We start from the raw sequence: 8,358 nt of genomic DNA on the forward strand, positions 1-8,358 counted from the left end.
CACGGTGAGCTCGGTGGGGGTGAAGCCCTGTGCCCAGCCTGGGTAGTGGTGGTCATCAAGAGCATGGTAGTGTCCGTAAAGCATGGAAATAGCAGACGTGTGATTGACTGAAGCACTTAACACGACTGTGCATTGTCCACATGGCGCAACCCTGCTGAACATTGGTGCTGACAGCTGAGGGGCAACATCTTATTTCATTTTGACTTCGAATGCCCTTCTTGTTCCAGAGGCACTGCTCCTTTCTCCAGAAAGCTAGGTTTTTATTTGCCTTTTGCTGCATTACTTTATCCCTTGTCATGATCTTTTGAGACATTCACTATCAAGGTAGCAGCATTTGTCTGTAGATGTCAGACCTGCGTTGTCAATGCACATGTCTTGATTTTACCCAAGAGGCTGTAATAGAACATGCTTTTATATATATTTTATGTTTATATGTTTATTTATTTATAATATATATAATATATATTCTATGTAATTTTATATAACATATTATCTATATCTCAAATATATTTATGAATAAATATATATAAGAATAAATATATATAACATTTATATTTTATTTATAATGAGGTTCTAGCCGAAACACTGGACTCCATACAGTCTGTTATTTGTTGGGCTTAGTTTGTGTGCACTATTAAAAACACACAATATAAAAATAAGCAAAGACCGATCACAGGCCAGTAGCTCCGTATGGTAATGGAAGTGAATTTCATTACCTTCATCTCCGAACATATCGTGAAACCCAACTTACTCAAGGTTTTAAAGAAGAATGCTATGAAGATGCAGCCTTGCTTAAGACTACTACAGTCTTGAATAGAGACTACTACAGTTTTGAACTGAGAAAGATTAACCTTGTTATACTGAAAAACATTCTTAAAATCATTGTTCATTTAAATATAGAAATGAAACACAGCAAAACACAAATATAATTATTAGGAAAAGGCTCTGTCTAATCTGTGCAGCGAATGCACCATTTGACATGTGTCAGGGTCTTGATTCTTTGAATGCAGAGACCAAAGGGTCCCACTGTCCAAAAAGTCTGAGTTTCCTTCCCAGGGAAGCTGAGACACGGAAGGGGATGGCATGTTCCTCAATCTCTTTGTGAGGTGAACTCAAAATCTGGGACAAAGAAAACACTTTCGTGCTCCAGAATTAAGACGTTGGCAGCAGAAGGGCGTGGTTGTGCCTTTCTATGAACTCTGTGGCGATTGGGGAGCTCTAAAGAATCGGAGCTAAAACACTTACACAAGCAGCTCTCGATTAGTTCCTGAAGTATTTGCAGAAAGCATTCCAAGATTACCTATTGTTTGAGAGAAGTGGAACAAATGGCAAAGTTATCAGATTTTACTCACTGACATTAGAACACCCATGGGCAATTACGTGGTAATTTTCCAATTGTCAGTATGCTGTTATTTTTTTTACTAGTCGTATGCCAACTTTCAAAAAATAATAGAAACCACCAGATCAGTATCAGTGTTAGCAGCTGCAAAACTCTTAATAAAATAATACATGCTAATCACTCCAAAATTCACATTTCTCCTTTGAAGCTGGAAGTAAATTGTGCTTGTGTTCCTTAGGAAGCTCTCCACCCCTGCAACAATGAGATGTTATAAATGGTCACTCAAAACATGTACAAACTGTGCAAGAGAGCACCCTGGCAGTACTAGGAGTGGAATAACTGTATTAAAGAGGTTCTTTGCCTCTAATTAGAGTGTGTTGGAGTGAGTTAACTGATCCTGCTCTCAGCTGTGTGCAAAGAAAATCCTAACGTACTGTTTGTGTTTCTCGAACAAAGCAGCTCTGAGCCCTTTTAAGTAGCTCCCTGGTGCTGCATTGCACTGGGCACTGAGACACTTCTAGAATTTGTGAAGAATTTTTGGAGTTTGCGCGTAGAAAAAAGAATTCCAGAGCGAAAAAAAACCTGTCATACAGAATAAATTACGTTAAAAGAGCTTCACCCAAGTCAAACATTTAACATTAGAAACTAACAGAATTAAAATTGCCTGAGTCACTTTGTTTCTGACTCCCTGTTCATGCGTCAAAGATCTAGTCTTTTTAATACAGTAGAACATATTATTTCCACTCTCTTCTCATCAGCCCGTGGAATGGATGGTGCTCAGTGAATGTACAATTTTCCAGTGTTCAATTTGCAGTTCCGTACCTGATTTCCTGCCTGCTATTCAAACTCCGCTGTAAAGATGGCAATATTAATGTTGTCACAGTCTTCTGAGTAACACTCCAATGTCTGACTGCTGTGCAAGCAATTATTAATATTTTTTCTACTGTGTTTCCCAAAATATTAACATATTTCCCAAAATATTAATATTATAACAATATTTAATATAAAATATTAAACATATTATTAATATAAACATATTTCCCAAAATATTAATATTAATATTAAGGCATTTAACTTGAATATGCTCTTAATGCATCTTTTCGAGCTTTCAGTTCTACAAACTTTTTGTGAGAATTGTCGAACAGTATTTGTTAAATCAGCACCTTACTGACTTCAATCACAGTTATGATTGAACACTTCTGTGCCGAACACTTCTGCAAATTAGACTCCAGGGCCTCTATGGGGCAACGGAAAAACGAGAAAGCACAGTGGTGGCTTGTGAAGAGTCTGGCTGAAGGACTTGTCATTACGCAGGAACCCTGCGGCAGAGGTGCGAAAAGCATCGGATTCTGCAGACTGGCTTTCCAGCACTTAAGCAACATGACATTCCTCTCTCTTCCTGTGATCCTTCTCCTCATTCATAAGATACCTTTCAACTTTTATAGCAGATGAAGCAACGATCGATCCTGCAGACAACAGACTCCTTCATGCGGAATCCTGAATCAAGCCTAAGAGAGAGGAGACAGGAAAGGAAACTCAGGAAGTGGGTGGAATCGAGCTCGGTGCTTAAACGCAGAAAGGGTGACTGTGCTTTTCCTGTACCTAATCCACAAATGGGACTTCATTGGAAAGGACTCAAATAAACTAAACAGCTCTGCTCTACCTCTAACTTACACGTTTATATGTTTTTAAATCTATATCCTATGTTTTAATGTTGTAATGACTAGGGACAGAAGCTAGGCATAGTAGAAGTAAGGTATATATTTAACAGTAACAGTAACTTAACTATTAGATCCTGATTCCCCAGGAATTTAGTGGTTTTCCTTTCTCGTGATGTCTCTAAACCAACATTTTATGTATTTACATTAGATAGGCTCTAGTTCAGGCAGAAGTTATGATCCATGGTTCAGGCATCACTGGTGAAATTCTGTGGTCTAGATGAAGCCTGAGTAGAGGACTACAGATAGATCCTACTGCCCTCAAAGTCTGAAAATAACATAATGTGACTGAACATAAAGGTAATCTGCCTTTACTGGATCACAATGGTAAACTGGTCTCAGCTGAAAATGAAAATGCAGCGGGAAATGGAGTGTTATAACCCAAGAGAGTTAATTGAAATCATTGGGCAAATCTTGCTGTGGCCCTACCTACCCTCAGGGAGGACGCTCCCACCCCTGCTCTCCTTCACACTTGGCTAACACAGGATTCAGTGCTGGTAGCAAGAGCGGCGTGAGGAAATATGGGCTCTGATGCCTCAGTGGAAGTCTAGCATATTGTCTTAAAACACTAATAAGGATAAATTTGAACAGAAACCATACTGAACTGAGGTAGCTGAGATGGAGTCAGATGTTCTCCCTTTGCTGCTTTTGCTATGGGAACTGTAATCTCTGGCAGAAGGGGAAAAGAAATACTAAGCATGACAGTGACTCCAACTGTTACAGCAATATTCACCAGAAGGCATCTGTCAGAACTGGCGCTCTTCGGTCCTGCAGAGCTAACATTACACAGTTTTCATGAAGGCTGCCTTGGGAACTTAAGTTGCCTTAAGTGATCAGAACCTCACTTTATTGATGACTCATCTGAAGGTGTGCTTTACTGGCAGCACAGCAGCCTTGCGTGGCTGAAGAACTGTCTCCACCCTGATTCAGAACTCAGTAACTCCACACTCTGTCCTGTAGCTCAGGAATTTTTTTTGGAAGTCTGCCACCACACTTCTGATGACACTAAACCTGTTTAACTTATGAGAGCAGGCTCTTGAGCCGTATGGCTGCTGAAGCACCTATGTTTGTCAGCTTGTTAACAAAAGCAGTTATTTGTTCCCGTTTGTAAACTTTCTGGCTGTTTCAATGGTTCTGTCTTTTATCTGGAGTTTTGTCTTTATCTTCTTCACTTCCTGTTCTCTCTTACATCTATCTATTCTCCCTTACATCAACCTGTCATCCCTCATCCATCAGTTCTTTCTTTTTCCTACTGTACCATGATTCTTTCCTGTATTTCTTTTCCACTTCTCTTTCCCTCCTTATGTTTTATGTCTTTTCATCTGCAAAGCAAAGCAATGACAAAAGGTAGTTTTGTGATCATTGCTTATTTAAGTTAAAAAATAATATAAAAACATATAGAAGGAGATGGGTAATTTGCAACAGTCCAGCAATTCTGGTACTTGAAAGTCAGAATTACCTGTTAAACATCAGTGCAGACAGCTAGTTTTCCAAATTATCCATCTGCATTCAGTTGCAATACAATTTTCTCAGGCCAGAAGGCTGATCCACATGTAAATCTAGTGGATTGTGCTTTCGACAGCTTATTTAAGTAGTTCCGTCTTCAACTCTCTTTAGTCTGATCTGGACAGGTGGTCAGCCTGACATTTTCAGGGCACTTTCATATGTCTGTTAAAACAACATGCCTTATTTTTCTTTTCCCCTACGCAATGAAGACATTGTTTACTGCCACAGTTCCCTTTAACCAAAAAAAGCTTTGGCAGGATAGATATATGATTATGAAGAAGAATATATCACAGAAGAGGATTCAAGCCACGATTAGTAGAGTTCTACTGCAATACGGATGGAACTAACTCTTCAATTCTTCTTTCATATCCTCCAATAAATGCTTTGAAACAAAAACTAGCCCACAAAGAGGAGGAAAATATAATATTTAAATAATTCTAGTACTAGAACACATGTATTTTGTCTTGAAAGACTAGAATGCAGATCAGTAGCATAGTTGTGTGCCTAGAGCATGGACAGCCCCACCCTTTGTCTAGTTCTTTGCATTTTGCGCAGTCCAGTAAAGCTCAGATGTACATTAAAAGACACATTTATTTACTTACCGCCACTCTAAGATTTCCCATACCTAGGCTACATGTCAGCAGCCATGCACAAAAGACACTCTCAGAGAATGATCCTATGTTTGTATATAGATCTGAAGTAAAAGTGACAGAGGCTTCTGAAACATCAGAACAACTATTCAAAGAAATATGGGACGATAACTTCTCTCTGCCCACCAGGGCTGGTGTTGCTAATCCAGCTTCTCCCTAAACTTTTGGAAGAATTCTCCAATCCCTTGGCCTCTAAAGTGGCCACAGTAACCACTGAAACCACCACAAAGGGGAAGAGGAACGCATTGGTGGCTTCAAATTACCTCTGATTCCCCATTGACCCCTGTCTCCCCTCAGAGCTGGAGCAGGCCATAGGCTGAAGAAAGAGTCCCCGCTTCAACCACAGGTCATAAGCTGGCTCCCGTCTCCCAGCACTCAAACATCATCCTGCCATGGAGGCAGGAGGAAGGTGAAGGACCTCTTTATTTCCTTCCATATCACAGCTCGTGGAGGATGCTGCTGTGCAGGCTGATCACCTCAGGAGCAAAATGAGTGCATAGTCAACCTGCTCAGCAACTGGATGTGAGGGCTTGCTGAACTGGCACGAACCCGAGCTACAGGCCTAGAGGGATACCGACACCTGCATAAAAAGCATGGAGATATGTGTATACAGTAGACTGGTTTTGAAGATTCCATCCTTCTCACAGCGTAAATACTGATGTCATTGATTATTTTTTAATGTTCACAAACATGCCTGCCTAGTCCTTCACAAACTGCCCAGCCAGTTTCTGCCTTCTCCTGTAATGTTGCCAAAGCCCTGCAACTATCCTCCCATCTGTTGAAGCTAAGAAGAAACTAATTTCATCTAGGTGGCTTTTCCCTTGGAGATCGGGGAAGGGGGGACAGGACAGCAAAACAACCTCTCTCTCTTACTGTCCTTCTTCTGTCTCCATTTAAGCTGTTTGCTAAACCAACAGGGAGGGTAACTGTAAATGTGTTTGGTGCTTTCTTATTGGTAGTTGAGCCTTTTTGCTGATTTGGAGCCTTTGTTTTGACTTGCTTGATTAGGCTAATCATGGCTTAGGACAGAATAGAGTTAAAGGCTTTTTATCTTTTCCCTGACAATAGCGTCTCCCAGATGTCCTCTCTTACAATACTTCAGTTTGCATTTGGGGAAGCAGACTTGGAGTTCACAAACTGCATTTTTTGATTTTAGATGAATATAAACCTTTGCAGTCTATGAGCACATCTGTTCTGCTCCACTAAGGAGTATTCAGTCCGTTTGGCCAGACCACTAGTGTGAATTAAAACAAAACCCAAAACAAAATGTAGATAGAGCAGGCATCAGGTCTTGAGCACCAACTGTTGCACTCTGCAGATCTACTCCTATTGTTTTATACCATTTGCTACCACTGACATAAACTTGGACGGCTAGGGACCTTCCAACGACTCAATCTCCATGACTGCTAGATGGAAATGTTAAGTGAGTAGTGCGTATGATGGAGTAGAAGACATGAATTAAGAGCTACCCTTACTGTTTAGAGAAGGGTGGCTTAACGCAGGGAGATGAATTCATGCAATGAGTTGCAGAAGAGTAAATAGTAATGATATGTGGGAGGCAGGAGGACTATGCACAGGAAAGAAAGAAAGAAAGAGAGAGACAAAGAGAGAAAGGGAGAGAGAGGCAGAAAAAGAAAGAAAAAGGAAAGAGAGAAAGAAAGAGAAAGAAAGAAAGGAAAAGAAAAAGAAAGAAAGAGAAAGGAAAAAAGAAAGAAAAAGAAAGAAAGAAAGAGGAAGGAAGGAAGGAAGGAGTGAGCAAAGTGAAAGAGAGCAAAGCAGACAGTTCTACATTCTCTGCTCCATCTGCTGGGGCAGCCAAGAATAGCTTGTCATATTCTTCAAGCTGATTGTGTTGTAGTAATTTTCTACTGGCTTCTTACGTAACTCTCTTTCTGTAAACAGTTATTTAGTAATAGTAAGCAGTATCATTTTTGTAACCAGAACTGAACTTTGCTTGATTTATCCCTATTCAGTGTTTGAATGCCTGTAATTAGGCTTTTAAATATAATAGGATATTTTAGAAGCTGTTGTTTTGTTATCAAATGATACTACTCAACCATAAATCTAAAAGAAAAATGCTTGCTTTGAGAACATGCAGGTTGCTGCACTGAATGAGTAGTCGCAACTCTTAATTTTTTGTTCTGCATCCAGTATCCATTTTGTTTCCCTGCTTGGGTCCCCAACTCAGTTCTCTTTTGTCACCACTTTCATTTTTACTTTTCTTTTCAGGTTGTTATCTATGGCACCTAGAAAAAGTAATTTACTTAAATCTTGCTACTCTGAATTGCTACCAGCAAACATAGTTTTTGTGATGCCCTTTTCTACAGTTTTAAGGAAACCTGCCAAGAATGCTGCATATTATTAAAATACTTTCATTCAAATGAAGGAAAGGATGGTATATGTTCCTGAGATTTAGTTTATAACACTTGGTATTAGAGGGAAGATAGTATCACTGTATGATCCAGGTTTTAACAGAAAGGCTAATAAATTTTGAATTGGCATTCCAAAAGAACAAAGACAATCCCAGGGAGAAAATGAATTGATATGGTATAAGGAAATGAAGTTCATTGTTTGATATATAAGCATGCTCAGAGGATGCTCTGAGATAAACATATAAATATTAGTTTGTTCATTCAATGAAACATCTTCCTCTATAAAGTTAAATTCAATTTTAAATGTTCAGGGGCAATTATCTTGAAGGAGGATGCAAACAAACCCAACTTCCCAAGCCTGCCTAACTTGATTATCAGTCTGTATTGATTATCCCAATGCAAATACAATGCATTGTACATGCAGAATGCTTCATAACAAAAAAACCCGACAAGTTCAGAGAAATCACAAAGGTCTCAGAGGACAAAAGAGTTGTATCTCTACCATACTACATTCACACAATCTACAGGGGGAAAAAAAAAAGGTACAGTATTTTCCTGGAGCTAGATGGCTCACAAATGTTGCAGAAGGCAGAGTACAATGTAAGCAAAGTCTGCCTTTTGAACAACTATGACAGTTGCTAAAGCAGAGCAGTAGAATGCTGCTGCAATAGCATTAAATTATTATAGATTATATAATCACTAAATACTTAGATGGATCAATGAAGCATTATTCTCTATAGCATATTTAATATCATTTTATTGAGATTCTTGTA

This window comes from Struthio camelus, chromosome 2 (genome assembly GCF_040807025.1).
Source record: "Struthio camelus isolate bStrCam1 chromosome 2, bStrCam1.hap1, whole genome shotgun sequence".
Lineage (NCBI taxonomy): Eukaryota > Metazoa > Chordata > Aves > Struthioniformes > Struthionidae > Struthio > Struthio camelus.